Source organism: Bos indicus x Bos taurus, unplaced genomic scaffold (assembly GCF_003369695.1).
Source record: "Bos indicus x Bos taurus breed Angus x Brahman F1 hybrid unplaced genomic scaffold, Bos_hybrid_MaternalHap_v2.0 SuperScaffold_100184, whole genome shotgun sequence".
NCBI lineage: Eukaryota > Metazoa > Chordata > Mammalia > Artiodactyla > Bovidae > Bos > Bos indicus x Bos taurus.
Window position 1 is genome coordinate 20,813 of NW_020867073.1, and position 19,587 is coordinate 40,399.

The following is a 19,587-nucleotide window of genomic DNA, read 5'->3' on the forward strand; positions in this document are numbered from 1 at the left end:
CACTGTGGACAAAAAGCATTTCTTGCTAGAAAAAGTACAGTTTAGGCCAGTCGTTAACATCCAACAACAATTGGTTGAAATTAAGTTTTCTTATTTCAGAGTGATTGTTGGAGAGCTTGGTTACATTCTGGAAGGATAATAAAGCACACCGTGTCATGATGATTTTACAATCGCAGGAAAACCCCTTCTCTCATGGCTTAACATTGAAAAATTAAACAAGAATAATTACAATAAATGCATCATTTACAAAAGCCCTGTGTTTGTTCATAGGATTTATACAGACAAGCACTACAGTACATTCATTTGAAAGACTGAAATCAGGTATCAGAACATGAAATTGATCTGAAAGGATATTCATAGCCTGAATATACAAGAAAAAGGAAGGAATTATATAAATGAAGTCATAAGTTTCCATAAATATCAGAAACATTAAATTCTAAAATATTTTCTCTATGGTATTCATGAATTTTTCACTAATTAAAAACCCTGTAATATCTTCGGGTCCATGTAACAAGTATTAACAGAGTAAAGATTCCATCGAGTTCAAAATGTAGTCTTTGTTGTATACTGGCTGCTGTATAAACATCTGGAGAATTCGTGCAGGTAAACTGGAAACACACACAGAAAAGTCAGTCCTGGGTTGGCAGCTGGTGCCCCAGCCCCTGCCCCTCCTGACACCCCCACCCCCCCACCCCATTTGGGGCTTCAGCTGCTTTGAGAATTCAGAGAAACATGGAGGGCCAAGCAGATCAAGGAGAGAACTCTGTGGCTGACTTTATTCTGACATATAGCTAAAAGCTGCTGGTAAAAAAACCTCAAAAGCCCAATCCAGCTTTCTAGCTGAGATGTGAACAGGACAGAGCAGACAGCCTCCTGCCCTCAGAGTTGCTCGAGCAGGGCTGGGCCCCAGGGCCAGACCCACCAGAGGCCTACCCAGAGCAGCGCCTGCAAGGGAGGGTGGCCCCTTAGCAGCAGCCGAGCCCCAGATGCCGGTGCACCTCCGTGTGAAACGCTGGCCTCCGTACGGAGAGGCCCAGGGCAGGGCAGCCTCGTGAACCCTGACGCTCTGGGCCCTGTTCCCTCCGAGAACATGCACGCAGGGCATGGCTGGCAGCACTGCCGCTGTGGGAGGGATACCCATGCGTCCCTATGCGAGGGGCCTTGGCCATGCTCTGACCACTCCGGCGGCAGTGGGGCGCCAAGGTCACGTTCTCTGGTGTGAGGGTTCTCCCAGGCTAACCTCCAGAGACCCACTGACCCTCCACTCCCTGGGGCGTGGGCTCCATGCCCCCGCAGGACCAGGCCGGCCTGTACTCACCCCAAAGCACATCAGGAGCAAGTCCTGACTGTAGCAGAATCCAGCCCCTGCATTCCCGCCACGCTGCCTGGTCCCATGAGCGCGGGAGGAAGGGTGCAAACACAGAGTGCGGTTAGTCGTGCAACGTCACATGGGGCACGAGGACACACAACGCACACCCGCAGCAGTGCCCACTCCTACTGAGGGTCTGGGGAAACTTCTAGAGGGTGGATGAGCCAGAGAGAGCGAGCCTGGGGGCTGCCACGTGGGGGTCCCTGCCACCCGGGGTGGGGGGAGGGCGGTCAATGGCACATTTGATGACGTAAACGTGGTCATGGGGACAGATACTCCACGTCGGCAGCTGCCAGTCTCTCCTTAGACCTACGGATTCACAGAGCTCCACATTCACAGATTCCACACAGTCTATTGTTATTCAATTTTACACTTACCTCATTCCCTCAGCTGCCAGCTTTACGAGAAAGAGGTAGGAGATGACAAGACCACCATCAAATGTGAGCCCTCGAGATCAGAGGAGATCAGGCGCGTTCAGGGTGATATGGCCGTAGAAGGAGGCGGCTGCCGCCGGGCGCCCTAAAAGCCCTGCGCTGTGCCTCCCTTTCGCTCTGACCTGCCGGTCGGGCCAGCAGGCCGCACCTCACCGTGGGGGCGCGCGCTATACTTGAGCCGAACGACCCGCGACCAGACTCCGCCGGCCAATGGCGCCACGCCCCCGAACACTGCCACCCCGCGGCCAGCAAACGCCTGGCCAGGTTCGGCAGCCCGGAGGGCTTCCGGGACCCCCAGCGGCATGCCAGGCGTGCGTGCGCACGGGGCCTGGGGGGTGGGCTGAGGGGCGCGGAGGTCTTGGCGCCCTCCATCCCGGGCCTCTCGAGGCCCGGCCCCGCTCGGCGAGCCGGGCCTCCCTCGATCCCGTTCGCTGCCCAGGGCCACGCGGCCCAGAGGTTTCTGGCTTTCGGCCCTGCCGCCGCCCGACCCCCGCGGCCCTCGGGCCTCTGAGCCTCCTGTGGGCCTAGGCGCAACCCAGCCAGGGCCCTGAGCGCCCATCCTGCCCGACACCTGCCCGGTGCCCAAACCCACCGGGAGCCACGGAGGCGCGGTCCACCCGAGCGCCTCAGCCCCGCCCCTTCGCCCTACTGAGGCCCCCACCTTTCCCCCACGCCGCCGGACAAGCACACAACCTTCCTGCGAGAGCAGACGAGCGACAGGCAGGCACACGGACAGACACACAGACAGTTGACAGCCTGCCGTCGCAACCTCATCAGCCAGAGCCATAGCACCTGTGAGAGGCCGGGGCCAGAGGAACGGACGGGCCGCCGGGTGTCAGGAGAGACAGAGGCAGAAAGAGATGAAAGTTCAGAGATAGACTTCAGGACTGTGAGAGGGAGATACAGATAGACAGACAGACAGACGCATGCGCGTGCGCGCACACACACACACACACACACACAGAGCCAGAGACAGAGGGAGACACAGAGCGAGTGACAGAGAGACAGCAAACAGGAGACAGGGGAGAGAGGATGGCATCGGATCTGAGACAGACACACTGGCACAGCCCGTGACGCACCTCAGAGGAAGGTCACGCGGAAGAAGCAGCTTCCCCAAGGGAGGGGGCGTCGGCTTTGGGCCGGGCCCGGCTGGACGCGGTGCCCTGGGGCTGGCGGTCACCCGTGGGGACCCCAAGACTTCCTTGAAGCCGAGGTCTCAAAGGTCCCCTTTGGCCTGGCTACCTAAGGCGAGACCCAGCCCCCATCCGCAGGCCAGAGGGTGAGTGTGTGAGAGTGTGTGTGAGTGTGTCGGTGGGTGAGGGTGAGGTCCGGTCGACTTGGGGCCGAGTGAATACCCAGAGTGGAGGGGGGAGGGTGTGGAGGCCGGGGGTTGGGAAGCTTGCGTGTCCTCTTGCTGTCTCTCTCTCCCTCTTTCTCCGTCTCCCTTACCTGTGGTTTCTAGCTCTTGACCTGTCTCGGCGGCAGGGTGTGTGTGTGTGTGTGTGTGTGTACCTCCAAACCCAAAGCAACTTTCTATGGAGACATAGTGAAGGGTAAATGCATTCTTACTCATCTGATATATCCTAAAACACTGGACATGTCTGGACTCAAACTTTCAGGGCCGCCTTCCTGCCACCCCTGGCAAGCATTGATGGTGCAACTGTAATCCTCTAAAGGACCAAAAGTCCTGTACAAGTCCAGACATCTGCTCTGTACAGTCTCTTCCTGCAGTACAGAAAAGTATAGAACAGAATGACACATTCTTTGTTAATTGTACAGAAGAATCAGCTGCTATCTGCTGCCTAGTCAACATGGTCAACATGAGGAAGTCAAGCAAGAGTTCCAAATCTCTTGAATGTGGTCCTTGGAAATACTTCTGTTCTTAGTTGCTCAGTTGTGCCCAACTTTTATGCTACCCATGGACTGTGGCCAGTCAGGCTCCTCTGTCCGTGGCATTTCCCAGTCAAGAATACTGGAGTGGTTTGCCATTTCTTTCTCCAGGGGATCTTCCCGACCCAGGGATCAAACCTGAGTCTCCTGCAGGTGGATGCCTTCCCATCTGAGCCACAATACAACTAATTGCCTAGTCAAAATACAAAGAAAAGAGCTAGTGTTCTACTAAGTGGAAAGATGATTTAAGAAACGGAAGCTTTCCTTTGTTGGTATATTTGAATCTTTATTTAGTTTTATTTTATTTTTATGATTAAGGCTACTTGAACAAGGCAATGGAGAAACCCCAGAGTTGAAAAGCAATTGACTTTTTAAAAGAAACATGTGGCAGGTGAAACTTTCTTCATTTTTTAGAGTTGGTTCAATGCAAAATCTTTATTCAACAAATATGACTCTTGTGAACTTTATTTCAAATCTCCACGATGAATCACTAAGGCATCAAGGAAGAAAGGAGTAGAGGTGGAGAAAAAAAGAGCAACCTTTCCCCTTGGCTCCATCTCAACCAGCTGCTTAGTTCCTTCATCTCATGGACTACGATCTGGGATAATCTTGTTTGTCTGATTTTTGTTTGGGGACCGTTTCTAGTCACAGGGCTAGAAACAGTGGAGGGGGTAAGCCCTTCTTTCCATTCCACATCAGACCCAGTGGGCAGTCCAGGCCCTGCCCACTGCATTGAGTCTGTAGCAACAGAATCACCAGTGATGCTGGTTAACAATGCATATTGCTGGAATCCACTCCATGAGGACTATGGAAGATCTTCACATTTCTGGAAGAGCTGCACACCTCCAGAAGGAACCAAAAGACTTGCCTGAAATGGTAAAGTTATAAGTATTGGACTGAAAGTTGGAAGGTCTCCACCTTTGCTATGTAAGTAAAATGATCTTTCTTTGAAATGAAAATGGATAACACTAAAAGTTCACATTGTTCTAGAGCATTAATTAAAAAAAACCCTGAATTATAGAAATCTGATGTATGAGTTCCTGGAAAGCAAGAACCTATATTTATTGATATGTCTTCATGCCTTAGATCGTCCCTTGAATATAGTGTGCACATCAACAGAAGAAAGAAAAGAACTGAATTGACAAAGATACAAAGAGATCCAAAGTGCTGAGCCAAGTGAAAAGCTGAGGCTTCGCAGAACTTTTCTGTCTTTCACACACTGAATAAATATTGAGCACCTACTATGAGCTAGTAGGCATGCAATATGTTTCTGGAAATAGAATGCTGAGAGAAGAAGAAACACAGTTCCTTCTTTCACTGACTAATGATAAATAACAGGCAGATACTTTGAGAACTTCTATAGGGGCCTCTTCCCTCACCAAAAACTGGGTGTCAGAGAAGGCTTTTCAGACTAATAATTGAGTTGAGATCCATAGGTTGAACCAATGTCAACCAGGGTTGAGATGCAGGAAGAATTTCAGGCAGGTAAAATAGCATCTTGGAAGGCTACATGACAAGGGAACCTTAGTACATTCAAGAAATGAAAAATGCCCTATGGGATGGAACCAAAAGAGTGCAGAGGGCATTCCAGTGAAAAGAAATCAGAGAAGAAAGGGGGGACCAAGCAATGAAGGGATTTGGTCATATCTTCACTATGATGGGAAAATACAAGAGCAGTTGGAGCAGGGAGGTGATAGAATTGCATCTGCATTTTAAAAAGGTCATCTTGCTCCACATCACTCATGATTGGACAGACTCAACTCCAAACTACAACGAGGTTCCACTTCACATTAGTCAGAATGGTCCTCATGGAAAAGTCTGTAGATAACAAATGCTGGAGAGGATGTGGAGAAAAGGGAACTCGCCTCCACCGTTAGTAGGAATGTGAGTTGGTAGAGCCACTATGGAAAAGAGTATGGAGGTTCCTAAAGGAACTAAAACTAGAAGTACCATATTCAGCAGTCCCACTCCCAGGCATATATCCACCAAAATTATAACTGAACAAGATACATGCACCGTCTGTGCACATATATCTGTGTGTGCGCGGGTGCGCGCGAGCTCGGGCGTTCGCCCGGCGAGGATGGGGGTGGGGTGGGGTGGGGGTGGGGCTGGGGCTGGGGCTGGAGCTGGTGCAGCCCCCTGGGATTGCCTGAGGCACGCCAAGGGAGCCCCAGACGGAGACCCGGGGGACGGTGGGGTGGGGTGGGGGTGGGGCTGGGGCTGGGGCTGGAGCTGGTGCAGCCCCCTGGGATTGCCTGAGGCACGCCAAGGAGCCCCAGACGGAGACCCGGGACGGTCGTCTGGTTTCCTGGAAGCCAAATGCGGAGGGGCTCGGGGGCCGCGCGGAGGCAACCCAGGTCTGCAGCGGGAGTCAGTGCCCTGGCCACCCAGCCCCAGGAGGGGCTGGGGCTGCGGGAGCCCAAGAGTTGGGACGTGGGGCGGGGGCTAAAGGAGAGGGAAGGCAAAGAGCCTACAGCACCCGGTATGCCCAGGCGGTCTCCCACCCAAGTACTAACCAGGCCCGACCCTGCTTAGCTTCCGAGATCAGATGAGATAGGGCGCGTTCAGGGCGCTATCGCCTTAGACAGAGGCTGCTGCCACCGGGCGCCCTAAGAGCCCTGCGCTGCATCTCCGTTTCGCTCTGAACTGCCGGTCAGCCATTCCGTCTACAAGTGATTTTACTCTCTCCCCTTTCTCTCCCTGCTTTCTGAGAGTCTCTCTCCTTCCATACTTGATGGTGTAATGAATGGATGCCTTAGATCATTTTCCCTCAACATTTTTTTCTCTTTATTTTTACATTGATTTCTATGAATTCATCTTCAAGTTTATGGATTATTTCTGCTAGCATCTCAAATGTGCTGTTGAACCTATCAATTTTTCATTTCAATTATTTTAGTTTTCAAATCCAGAATTTATGTTAGTTTCCTTTAAAAAAAATAATTTGTAGCTCTTCATTGCGTCTCTCTGTTTGTTGACTTCGTATCATACTGTCATCTAATTCTTCAAACATGGTTCCATTATTTCATTTTGTAGTTATCATTATTTTGATATTTTATCTTTTGACCTTCATACTGAATTTATAAGTGATATACTTATATGAGTTATCAGTGGTATGTTATACAAATGCTTTACTCACCACCATTACAACATTAGAGTTTTCTGAGTTTAACTGTATACTTACCTGTCCCAGCAGGTTGATAAAGAGTCCAAGCCTAAAGCCCCTTTAAGGAGGAGGCAAGCTTGCTTTCTTTTTCACATTCTTTGGCCTAAGACAAGTAGGCATTGTAGGGAACAGTATCTCAGGTTCAAGGACATTCCTCTTTTTGAGCTTTGGATGTATGTTATAGGAAAGGGTCTGGGCAAAACGCTCACATCCTTGAGATGTTTTTTGTCTATTCTCAGAGGCTAGTTGAGAAGTATATATGGCCCCATTTAAATTAGTGAGCCCCTTCTGATGTCTGTGTCAGAAGCTTTTTCTGTCACCTTCACTTTAAATAAAATATACACAAAGCTCTGAGTGACTGAGACTGTCTTTGGCCCCAGAGTAATATCTTCTTCTTAGACACCATGAATCCAGTGGCATCGGTCACCGTTGACTGCTAGGTTATCATCTTGGGGGCTTGTCCAAGATCTTCAAGACAAGATAAGAACACTCAGAGTTGAGATTCTTTTGCTCTTTTACTGTGGTCTCTACTTTACTACGGAGAAGGCAATGGCACCCCACTCCAGTACTCTTGCCTGGAAAATCCCATGGGCGGAGGAGCCTGGTAGGCTGCAGTGCATGGGGTCGCTAAGAGTTGGACATGACTGAGTGACTTCACTTTCCCTTTTCACTTTCCTGCATTGGAGAAGGAAAGGGCAATCCACTACAGTACTCTTGCTTGGAGAACCCCAGGGGCGGGGGAGCCTGGTGGGCTGCCAACTCTGGGGTCTGACTCAACAGAGTCAGACACGACTGAAGCAACTTAGCAGCAGCAGCAGCAGCAGTAGCTACTTTACTAAATCAGAAGCATGTGGACTGAATTTCTTTTCCCCAGTCAGCTTTTCCTGGTCCCTCTGACCATTTCATATCTGCTTGGGGAATTAAAGTTATTAACCTTGTGTGCCGGATTGTAGACTTTCAAGGGACTTGCAATCCATGCTGTTATTGTGCTTTTCTAGCAAGGCCCCCACTCCAAGTTTTACAGGACACTGCAGACAGGAGCACTTTAGGGAGCTAGCTGGAGCTCTAGCTCCAGGGACATCTCTCAGACTGGAAATCACCATCCTGACCCCACAGACACACAGGCAAGTTCTTGTCATGGCTATGCCTCTGGACTATATGGATTGAGGCATTGCTGGTGAGCATGAGATTCCTGAGGACACAGATTGGGACACCCCAGATTTGGGCAGATTGAAAGTGCATTGGGCTTCTTCCCTTAGTAACGCTAGCTCTTAGCAGAGCAGACGAAGCCCTCCAGTGGCTCTTGTCTCAACTCCTTAGGTATTCTTTTTGTACAGTCTGCTGGACAGGAATAAAAAGGATGATGCTGGCACTCCATGAATATGAAGGATTAGCTTTTCCTCGCAGGCGGGCCCTCCATCGCCTCCTTTGTTATTAAATAGACTCGTGTGGCCACTCTCAGGAGGATGTCTTGGGTTTTCTGTTCATCCCTTTATGACTTGCCACTTATACTGTTATGAGGAATGTGCACAGGTACACAGAAGTTGGGTGCTTCCCCTAGTGGTCTTGGCTCGGCAAGCATCCGGAAAACTACTCTGTTCCACCCCAGGTGGTGCCGGAATAAAAGGGAAATCAAACCAAGGTTTTAATGGTGAGGACCTGGACATCAATCTGGGATGCCATCAGGTCTAACCCTGGTGCATCTCCACCATGCCTGGGTGGTAGAACGAGGGGGGTTGGGAGTAGGACACCTTCACCTGTAAGAGACAGGTTAGCTCTGGCCAGGGAAGGAAGCTTAGGTGGAGAATCAGTCTCCAACCCCGTCTAGAGCAGGGGCAGACACCTCTGGTAGAAAAAAGCCATGGCACTGGGCACTGCTTTTTTCTCTCTTACAGATGGGGCCTAACAGTCCAGAACCACCCCCCTTGAATAATATCTTGAAAAACTGGGATAATTTTGATCCTCAAGGCCTAAAAATCCCTTATATATGGGGTTTCTTTGCTTTAAGAGAAGACCTCACCTGCCCAGAGAGAGAATCCCTGCTGGGACATCTTATCGATCAGTCTACCCCTGTCATCAGAGCCCATCTGAGCACTCTCTGGTTTAAAGTTTAGCTATGAAGCTATGACTACATGAAGGAGAAATGACATTTTGAACCCTGAATGGCCATGTGTATTCTTTAGACTCCAGAGAAAACTAGGTAAAATGGAATCTTTTTGAAATTGCAAAACTGGTTCTTTTTGCACATGTAATTACTAAAAGTTTGACTTGTGAAAATACTCTTTTGGGGAGCTCTGATCCTGCCTGAGAAACAGAAACATGCCTGGGGAAAAACCTGAGTTAACTCTTATCATGTCCTTGAGATACACAGCCCACTCTATCTGGGACTCCAGCCATGAGCTGGAACTCAAGCCAAGAAATTAAAAGGGACAAAGAGACATTTTAAATTTCAGGTGGAAAACTGTGAGGTTTCTGTCTATCCAGATATGTGTGTGTCTCGGTGTATGTCTCCATCCTTGGAAAAAATTGCTAAAGGCTAAGTGGTTCAATGAGCTCTAATTAATTGGCCTAAAGAGAAGTCAGTGCTTACAAATCAAACAATTCTAAATTCAAGAAAATTAAAGTAAATGAATTTGAGGCTTGTGTGATCTGGGAAATAATCATTACTGAAATGATACATGATATTGATGTTTGTTTATTGATCTAATTAACAGAGGCATTGTGAAGATACTTTTATAAATGATATAACTTTGGGTGATTTATCCTTACCAATCTACAGAATGATGATGTAAAGTACAAGTCATGGTTTCTGAAGAAAAGTAAGATGTGTGTTTTTAATAAAAAGTAATAAGGAATGGAATTCCATTCTATTAAGGGAAAGCAAAGTAAGTCTAAACGTACAGGTGGCTGTCCTCTAAATGGACAAATGAAGTGATGAATACAGAAAGTGTAACCAGGTGTGTTGCAAGTGAAGAAGAGTTTTGTGCATGCTACAAGTTTGTTAAGACATTAAACTGCCTTTGAAGTCTTATTGTTACTATGACTAAGTGAATAACTATTGTTTCACAGTGACTATAAGCTGTTACCAAACTGGAATTTGGTTTTCTCTCACTGATTAAAAGAACAAAGTTTTCTTGGAATGTGGCTTTTGAGAACAGACTACAGCACATATGAACAAAGCTCATTCTGCTTCTACAAAAGTTAACACGTCTTCAGGGAATTTAAAATGGATTATAAATGGCCATAAACCAAAGAGTTGGGGCTATGAGAGGTCCAAGATGGCCACTTGGCTTTTCCTGGCTCCCTGACAAACCTCATTTTTATTTGATAATGCCTTTCCTGGCTTCAGGATTAATATCTCAGAATAGAAAAAAATGGTTAAAAGGTGCTTTCCACAATCTCCAGTGATCAGGGCACCCACTTTGCTGGACAGGTCATACAGACGTTCACAAAAACTTCATGAGTCTCTTCGAGACTATTGCTTTCACTGATGTCCTTGGTCATTGGGCAAGGACAGCAGAACAAAGAGATCAATTGCATGGGATGGAGTAGACCGCTAAATATGACCACAATTTTCACGACTTTTTGTCTGACATATTGTTGACTTTTACTCTGTGTTTTCAGATATAAAGAAGCACTTCTCCTCGAGTTACTGATCGTTTAAAACAATCTAGTGATTTACTCCTATGGGTAAAAGTATACCTTTTTTCTCTCTGCCTCATCCCTCCAGAAACTGGAGACACTTGGGTTCTGAACAGTCTTATCAGGTAAATAAAAAGACTGTCTCCCGACATATACAGAAATCTCAACGTATACTGGGGAGCTCTAAAAGAAAAATCCACCTAACTGATGTCAGGCCTATGGCATCTATTATGTTTCACTGAATATTAAGTTCCAGTTTTTTTAATTAAGGTCTGTATTTACTAAGACTCACTCCTTAGATAGTTCCTTGTGGTTATGTTACATTGCTAAGAGGTTGAATTAAGTTGTTAAAAAGGACATTCTGAGTTTGTTTCTAAAGCTTATCTCAATAACCAGTCTTTGAATAAAGATCAGATGCTCAGGATCTACAAGCAGGATATCAACAGCAAGCTATAGTCATTTAGCAAACTAAGTCAGATGACATGGAGATGTCACTGGGCTACACCTAATAGAAGTTCTTGACTTAACTTCTTATGATTCTACTATTACTGCTATTGTTTTCGATATTGCCTGTTTCAAGAAGTGTTGTTCCTTACATTCTCAAGTGTGTGACTGAGCCACTAAGTGAGTCACTGTATGACTTAGCTGTAAAAAGAAGAGAAGTGAAAAGCAAAGGAGATAAGGAAAGATATAAGCATCTGAATGCAGAGTTCCAAAGAACAGCAAGGAGAGATAAGCAAGCCTTCCTCAGCGATCAATGCAAAGAAATAGAGGAAAACAACAGGATGGGAAAGACTAGAGATCTCTTCAAGAAAATTAGAGATACCAAGGGGACATTTCATGCAAAGATGGGCTCGATAAAGGACAGAAATGGTATGGACCTAACAGAAGCAGCAGATATTAAGAAGAGGTGGCAAGAATACATAGAAGAACTGTACAGAAAAGATCTTCACGACCCAGATAATCACGACGGTGTGATCACTGACCTCGAGCCAGACATCCTGGAATGTGAAGTCAAGTGGGCCTTAGAAAGCATCACTATGATCAAAGCTAGTGAGGTGATGGAACTCCAGAGGAGCTATTTCAACTCCTGAAAGATGATGCTGTGAAAGTGCTGCACTGAATATGCCAGCAAATTTGGAAAACTCAGCAGTGGCCACAGGACTGGAAAAGGTCAGTTTTCATTCCAATCCCAAAGAAAGCAATGCCAAAGAATGCTCAAACTACCGCACAATTGCACTCATCTCACATGCTAGTAAAGTAATGCTCAAAATTCTCCAAGCCAGGCTTCAGCAATACACGAACCGTGAACTTCCAGATGTTCAAGCTGGTTTTAGAAAAGGCAGAGGAACCAGAGATCAAATTGCCAACATCTGCTGGATCATGGAAAAAGCAAGAGAGTTCCAGAAAAACATCTATTTCTGCTTTATTGACTATGCCAAAGCCTTTGACTGCATGGATCACAATAAACTGTATAAAATTCTGAAAGAGATGGGAATACCAGAACCCCTGACCTGCCTCTTGAGAAATCTGTATGCAGGTCAGGAAGCAACAGTTAGAACTGGACATGGAAAAACAGACTGGTTCCAAATAGGAAAAGGAGTACATCAAGGCTGTATATTGTCACCGTGCTTATTTAATTTCTATGCAGAGTACATCATGAGAAATGCTGGACTGGAAGAAACACAAGCTGGAATCAAGATTGCCAGGATAATATCAGTAACCTCAGAAATGCAGATGACACCACCCTTATGGCAGAAAGTGAAGAGGAACTAAAAAGCCTCTTGATGAAAGTGAAAGTGGAGAGTGAAAAAGTTGGCTTAAAGCTCGACATGCAGAAAACGAAGATCACAGCATCTGCACCCATCACTTCATGGGAAATAGATGGGGAAATAGTGGAAACAGTATCAGACTTTATTTTGGGGGGCTCCAAAATCACTGCAGATGGTGACTGCAGCCATGAAATTAAAAGACGCTTACTCCTTGGAAGAAAAGTTATGAACAACCTAGATAGCATATTCAAAAGCAGAGACATTACTTTGCCAACAAAGGTCCGTCTAGTCAAGGCTATGGTTTTTCCTGTAGTCATGTTTGGATGTGAGAGTTGGACCATGAAGAAGGCTGAGCACCGAAGAATTGATGCTTTTGAACTGTGGTGTTGGAGAAGACTCCTGAGAGTCCCTTGGACTGCAAGGAGATCCAACCAGTCCATTCTGAAGGAGATCAGCCCTGGGATTTCTTTGGAAGGAATGATGCTAAAGCTGAAACTCCAGTACTTTGGCCACCTCATGCAAAGAGTTGACTCTTTGGAAAAGACTCCGATGCTGGGAGGGATTGGGGGCAAGAGGAGAAGGGGATGACAGAGGATGAGATGGCTGGATGGCATGACTGACTCGATGGACATGAGTCTAAGTGAAGTCCAGGAGTTGGTGATGGACAGGGAGGCCTGGCGTGCTGCGATTCATGGGGTCACGAAGAGTCGGACAGGACTGAGCGACTGAACTGAACTGAACCGACATAACATAAGAAATCCCCACGCAATAGGAATTAAAATCAGTATATGAGTTTTCTCATACAGTGTGATTTACTAGCGAAAAGCAACCACCACCCCACAACCTGAACTGTTCATGAATCCAGACTGAATGAGGCAGGCAGAATAATGTCTTATTTTAAGCCTCATTCCGAGAGAGAGAGATTTGTATGAATGATGTCTCTGTGAAATGAAGCAATATATTCTGGCCTCTTTATTTCCTAGTACTTGTACTTATTAACAAGAGAGATAAGAATGGCATATATTGTAAGCATCTTTTTAAAAAATTCCTCACCCAAAATATCTGGTATTAAACTCTGTAGTTCGTGGCTGAAGGTCATGGATTATGGTTTATGCTTAATTTACACATGAAGGCAGAACTGAGGTCTCTATGGAAGGCTATTAAACACTATAAGCAAACACAGAGATGGGGATATTGAAAAATATCAGTTATTACCAGATATTCGCAACTATCTGGGAAGATGAATGGATGATCTTTATGAAAATGTAACTCCAAACAACTGATCCACTTGAGGAGATAATTCAATTGGGAAAATAAGTAAGATTTGGTTAATTTACATTATTTACTACATATTCATTCGGTTACTTTGATAACTTCTGCCTCCTTAAGATTATTATTTACAATTCTGAGACACCATTCTTTTTTGACATTTAAATATTAAGCAAAATATGAAAATAATATTAGCAAATTATCTTGCAAGTACAAAAATAAGACACATACACATTCAGTTCAGTTCAGTCCCTCAGTCGTGTCTGACTCTTTGAGACCCCATGTACTGCAGCAAACCAGGCCTCCCCGTCCATCACCAACTCCCGGAGTCCACCCAAACCCATGTCCATTGAGTCAGTGATGCCATCCAGCCATCTCATCCTCTGTTGTCCCCTTCTCCTCCTCCCCTCAACCTTTCCAAGCATCAGGGTCTTTTCAAATGCGTCAGCTCTTCTCATCAGGTGGCCAAAGTGTTGGAGTTTTAGCTTCAACATCAGTCCTTCCAATGAACACCCAGGACTGATCTCCTTTGGGATGGACTGGTTGGATCTCCTTGTAGTCCAAGGGACATTCAAGAGTCTTCTCCAACACCACAGTTCAAATGCATCAATTCTTCGGCCCTCAGCTTTCTTTAGAGTCCAACTCTCACATCCATACATGACTGCTGGAAAAACTATAGCTTTGACTAGACAGATCTTTGTTGCTAGTAAAGTAATGCTCAAAATTCTCCAAGCCAGGCTTCAGCAATACGTGCACCATGAACTTCCAGATGTTCAAGCTGGTTTTAGAAAAGGCAGAGGAACCAGAAATCAAATTGCCAACATCTGCTGGATCATCGAAAAAGCAAGAGAGTTCCAGAAAAACTTCTATTTCTGCTTTCTTGACTATGCCATAGCCTTTGACTGTGTGGATCACAATAAACTGTGGAAAATTCTGAAGGAGACACACACATAATATAGCCAAATATTAATATGGCCTATCTTTGTGTGGAGAACAGTTAACAACATTTTTATGACATATTAATAATATGATTCTTTAAAATTCATAATCTTTCCTATTAATTCTAAAAAATATTACATTATTTGAGAGAGAAACATTAGAAAATATCCTATTACCTAAAATAAATCTATAGTATTAAATATAGTTTAACTCATTATATAGAATACAAATCTATACTATCAATAGTTACACTTTATATCCAAAACTGTGCACATTTTCATAAGAAAATGCAGCACTCTTAAAAATGTATTTCAAACAAAATGTATACTTTGCACTAGAAAATCATGAAAATCCTATAGGTATGGATGTATACACATTAGACTTCCCTGGTAGCTCACCTGGTAAAGAATCCATCTGCAATGCAGGAGACCTCTGGTTGATTCCTGGGTCAGGAAAATCCCCTGGAGAAGAGATAGGCTACCCACTCCAGTATACTTGGGCTTCCCTGATGGCTCAGTTGGTAAAGAGTCTGCCTGCAGTATGGGAGACCTGGGTTCAGTCCCTGGCTTGGGAAGATCCCCTGGAGGAGAACATGGCAACCCACTCTGATATTTGTGCCTGGAGAATCCCCATGGACAGAGAAGCCTGGTGGGCTACAGTCCATGTGGCCACAGAGTCAGAAACACCTAAGCACAGCAGCAGAATATATATATATTCCCATCACTGAGTCTGATCTATATTTTGTCAAATATTATTTTAGGATTATTCTACACTTGAAATTAGAAACGAAGTGAAAGTCTTTTACTTTGAAATAAATCATCTATTTTGAGGAACTAAAGGATTTATATTTTCTTCTTTTTTGTAGCAAAGTCAGTTGTAGTTTATATATTCCTTGATCATGTATACTTAATGTGAAACCCAGTTAAAATAGCAAGAGTTTGTGTGTATATATATATATATATATATATATATATACACACACACATATATTTTCCCCAATACTTACAATGTTACTTCACAAACAGATCACACAGTGACTTGCTTTTCAGACTGTAAGACTTGCCATGTAGACTATAAGGCTGGACTTTACACTATGTTGTATTTAGATCTATATATTCTTTTCACTTAAGTAAAATAATCGCAGTTCACAAATACACACAAAAAGATCTCTAGGTATTTGATTAAAAGAAATCTAGAATTGTAGGATACGAGGCTAGGTATATAGTTCTGAAAGGAGTTTGCAGTATGTGATTGTTCTTATTTTCCTATAACTGCCTTTTTGTTTTTGTTTAGTCGCTGAATCATGTCCAGCTGTTTTGCATCCCCATGGGCTGTAGCCCATCAGATTCCTCTCTCCATGGGATTTCCCAGGCAAAAACACTGGAGTGGGTAGCCATTTCCTTCTCCAGAGGATCTTCCTGGCCCAAGGATTGAACCTGTGTCTCCTGCATTAGCAGGTGGATTCTTCAACTGTCTTTTACCTTTTAACATATTATTACCTTTTATACCTTGAGGCCAACTATTTTGAGAGCGAAGTCTCCCCCAGGTTTAGCCTTCAATACAGGCAGGATCACTCTCCCTCCAGATTTTTCAGTGTGTTTTTACTCTGTAAAAAGTTTTCTTTTCTTTTTTTTTTTTTTTTAAACAAAGGGGATTATTAGTGAAAAGTGAAATCAAGGAAAACACATTGAGAGGAAAATAAAGAAGGAACCACCGAAGGCAAGCTGTTGTTGGAGGCTTGGCTTTTACACATTCTGACTGATTTTCCCATTAGCAGGAGAGAATCAGCAACAGAGGGAGTGATGAGAAGACAGTCACTGGCGTCAGACGAATGACCTTCAGATCATTAAGTTCCCTTCCCAGAACCTTTTATTGCACCAAACTCTTCTTATGGAATTTTTCATCTCCATGTTTCTAAGTGTGTAGATAAGCGGGTTGAGCATGGGGACAATAATTGTGTAGAAGAGCGTAAACACTTTATCTTCTGGTAATGTTGTGGCAGGTCTAATGTAAACAAAGATGACAGGTGTGAAAAAGAGGATCACGGACTGTGATGTGGGAACTACAGGTGGAAAGTGCTTTATGGTGGCTTTCTGCAGAATATGTGCACACATTATACAGAATCAAAGTGTAGGAGGCCATCAAAACCACAAAGAGCACCAGTCCCATCAAGCCAGAACTGGCAATGACAAAAAAGCCAATTTTGTGTGTATCAGTGCAGGCTAGTTTCAACAAAAGATATGCATCACGGAAATAGTGATCTATTTCACTGGGGCCACAGAAAGGTCAAACAATCGCAAGAAGAAAGAGACCAAGAGAATGAAGAAGTCCCCCTGCACACGACGCTATGAGAATTGAGTGACGTTTTTGCCTGTTCATGGTGATGGCGTCGTGGAGAGGTTTGCTGACGGCCACATAGCAGTCACAGGCCATCCCTGTGAGGGTGAAGACCTCAATCCCCCCTCAAAGAAGTGGGTGGTGAAAAGCTGTGTCATGCAGTTTTTATAGGAAATGGCCTTTTTCTCCATCAGTAAGTCAGTCAGGAGTTTGGGTGTCACAGTGGAGGTGTAGAAGAGGTCTGAGAGTGCAAGGCAGTTAAGGAAGAAGTACATGGGCTGGGTGATTAGCTGACTGCATGTAGTAGAAATCACAATGATCAAATTCCCCAACCAAATAGCCAGGTAACAGAATAAGAAAAATAAAAAGCAGAGGATCTGGACTTTCTTGTCCATAGAAAGTTCTAAGAGGATAAATTCAGTAACATTATTTCTATCTTCCATGATCTGATGTTCAAGAAAGTGATCTGAAATGACAAAACCAATGAAACGAATCATTGATGAGAAAATGGAAACCTAATATCTACTTTAAATGGCACCAATGCCTTTTAAAGACAAGTTATTTTGAGACCCACTGAAATCATTTTCATTTAATACGAGTCTTTGACTATCTAGTACTAATATTCTTCTATGAGCTAAGAATACAGTGATAAATTAGACAAAGTTCCAGTTTTTATATAATTTAAATTATTTTGTGAGGAAGCAAGGAATTATATTTATCAAGAATTTTAAAAAAAGAGATAATCTTAATAGTGTTAAGTAGGGTGACATATAATGTGCCAATTTAGGATGTAAAATAGAGGTAACTATAGAATTTGCTTGATTAAGTGGTTTCTAATGAAATCACAAAATTGGTGTAGGGTGTGTGGGTGGGTTTTGCAGTGCTGGCACAGAGTCAATGTTAAATAAATATCAATTAAATAAAAATCTGGAAAGTGAACAATGTGCTATAATTTTGAAGGAATAATACAATAAATAATCATCCTTTAGTCAGGTAATTCATGATAAAACTGAAGAACAAATCATTTTTATGAGTGGACTCATAATCCTTTTTGACTTTTAAGTTAGTTAAGTTGCTCAGTAGTATCTGATTCTTTGCGACCCCGTGGACTGTAGACCACCAGGCTCCTCCATCCATGGGATTCTCCGGGCAAGAATACTGGAGTGGGTTGCCATTTCCTTCTCCAGGGGATCTTTCTGACTCAGGGATCAAACCCAGGTCTTCTGCATTGCAGGCAGATGCTTTAACCTCTGAGCCACCAGGGAAGCCCTTTTGACTTTTAAGAGGAAATAATTCCTTCATGTGAAATACTCCATGAAACTTTCATATTTCTTAAACAATATTTGAAGCATCTCTAGGTTAATATATTGACAACTATGCTTTTCCTGTTTGTCTATATTTCTCTTGCAAGATTATTTCCTCTTTCAAAATATATTAACATTCAGAAGTTATTTGAGTTCCATCTTATCAGACTGTAATTATAGTTGCCTAGTTTGGAAATAATATACTGAGAAATGGGCTCCACTAATTCCAAATTAGTTCCCCTAAACACAATGCAATAAACAAGATGGAGCACTTCTTCCCGTAATTTCTTAGAGAATTCACCCACACAGTCTGCATGTGGAGTAGAGTTCCCTTTGGTCCACATCTTCTCTAGCATTTGTTATTGATAGACTTTGCAATGAGGACCATTCGGATTCGAGGAAGTGGTCCCTCCTTGTAATTTGCAGTTGAGTCGCTCCAATCATTAGTGTTATGGAGCAAGATGAACTTTTGGAAATGCAGATGCAATTCTATCACCTCCCTGCCACAACTGCTCTTGGATTTTCCCATCATATTGAATATATGATCACATCCCTTCATTGCTTGTTCCCGAAGTTTGTCTCTGATGCCTTTTCACTGGAATGCCCTCTGCACGCTTTGGCTTCCATCCCATAGGGCATTTTTCATTTCTAGAATGTCCTAAGTTTCCCTGGTCACATAGCCTTCCAAGATGCTATTTTCCCTGCGTGAAATTCTTCCTGCATCTTAACCCTGGTTTACGTAGGTTCAACCTACGGATCTCAAACCAATTGTTACTCTGAAAAGCCTTTCCTGACACCCAGGTTTTGGTGAGGGAAGAGGTCCCACTATAAGTTTGCAAAGGATCTGGCTGTGATGTATCATTAAATTCCTCTCAGTGAAAGCAGGAACTCTGTGTCTTCTTCTCTCCACATTCTATTTCCAGAAATTTATTACACGCCTCCTAGCTCATCGTAGGTGCTCAGTATTTACTTAGTGTGTGAAAGACAGAAAAGATCTTGGAGGCCTCAAGGTGTCACTTGGCTCGGCACTTTTGATCTCCTTGTATATTTGGCGATTGAATTCTTTCTTTCCTGGGTTGATGTGTACACTATAATCAAGGCAAAATATAAGGCATTAATACATATCCATAAATATAGTTTCTTGCTTTCAAGGAACTCGTACCGCAGATTTCTACAAGTTAGGGCTTTTCAAAAGCTCTAGAAGTATGTGAACGTTCAGTATGATTCATTTTCACTTCAAAGAAAAATCGTTGGACTTCCATAGCAAAGGTGGAGACCTTCCAACGTTGAGTCCAATACTTATACCTTGACCATTTCAGGCAAGTCTTGTGGTTCCTTCTGGAGGTGTGTGGCACTTGCAGAAATGTGAAAATTTTCCAATGTCCTCAGACTTTGGTGTCATTTGCAATCATCAAGAAAGCTTCCAGGTCTCCCACCACACACAGTCAGTAGCCAACGGAGTGCATTC

General features: G+C 44.2%; 2 pseudogenes; both read right to left on the bottom strand.

Annotated features, from left to right (window-relative positions):
* Positions 1–6,160: 6,160 nt before the first annotated feature.
* LOC113888472 lies at positions 6,161–6,279 on the bottom strand (annotated as a pseudogene).
* Positions 6,280–15,982: 9,703 nt separating this feature from the next.
* LOC113888468 lies at positions 15,983–17,953 on the bottom strand (annotated as a pseudogene).
* Between the last annotated feature and the right edge of the window lie 1,634 nt (positions 17,954–19,587).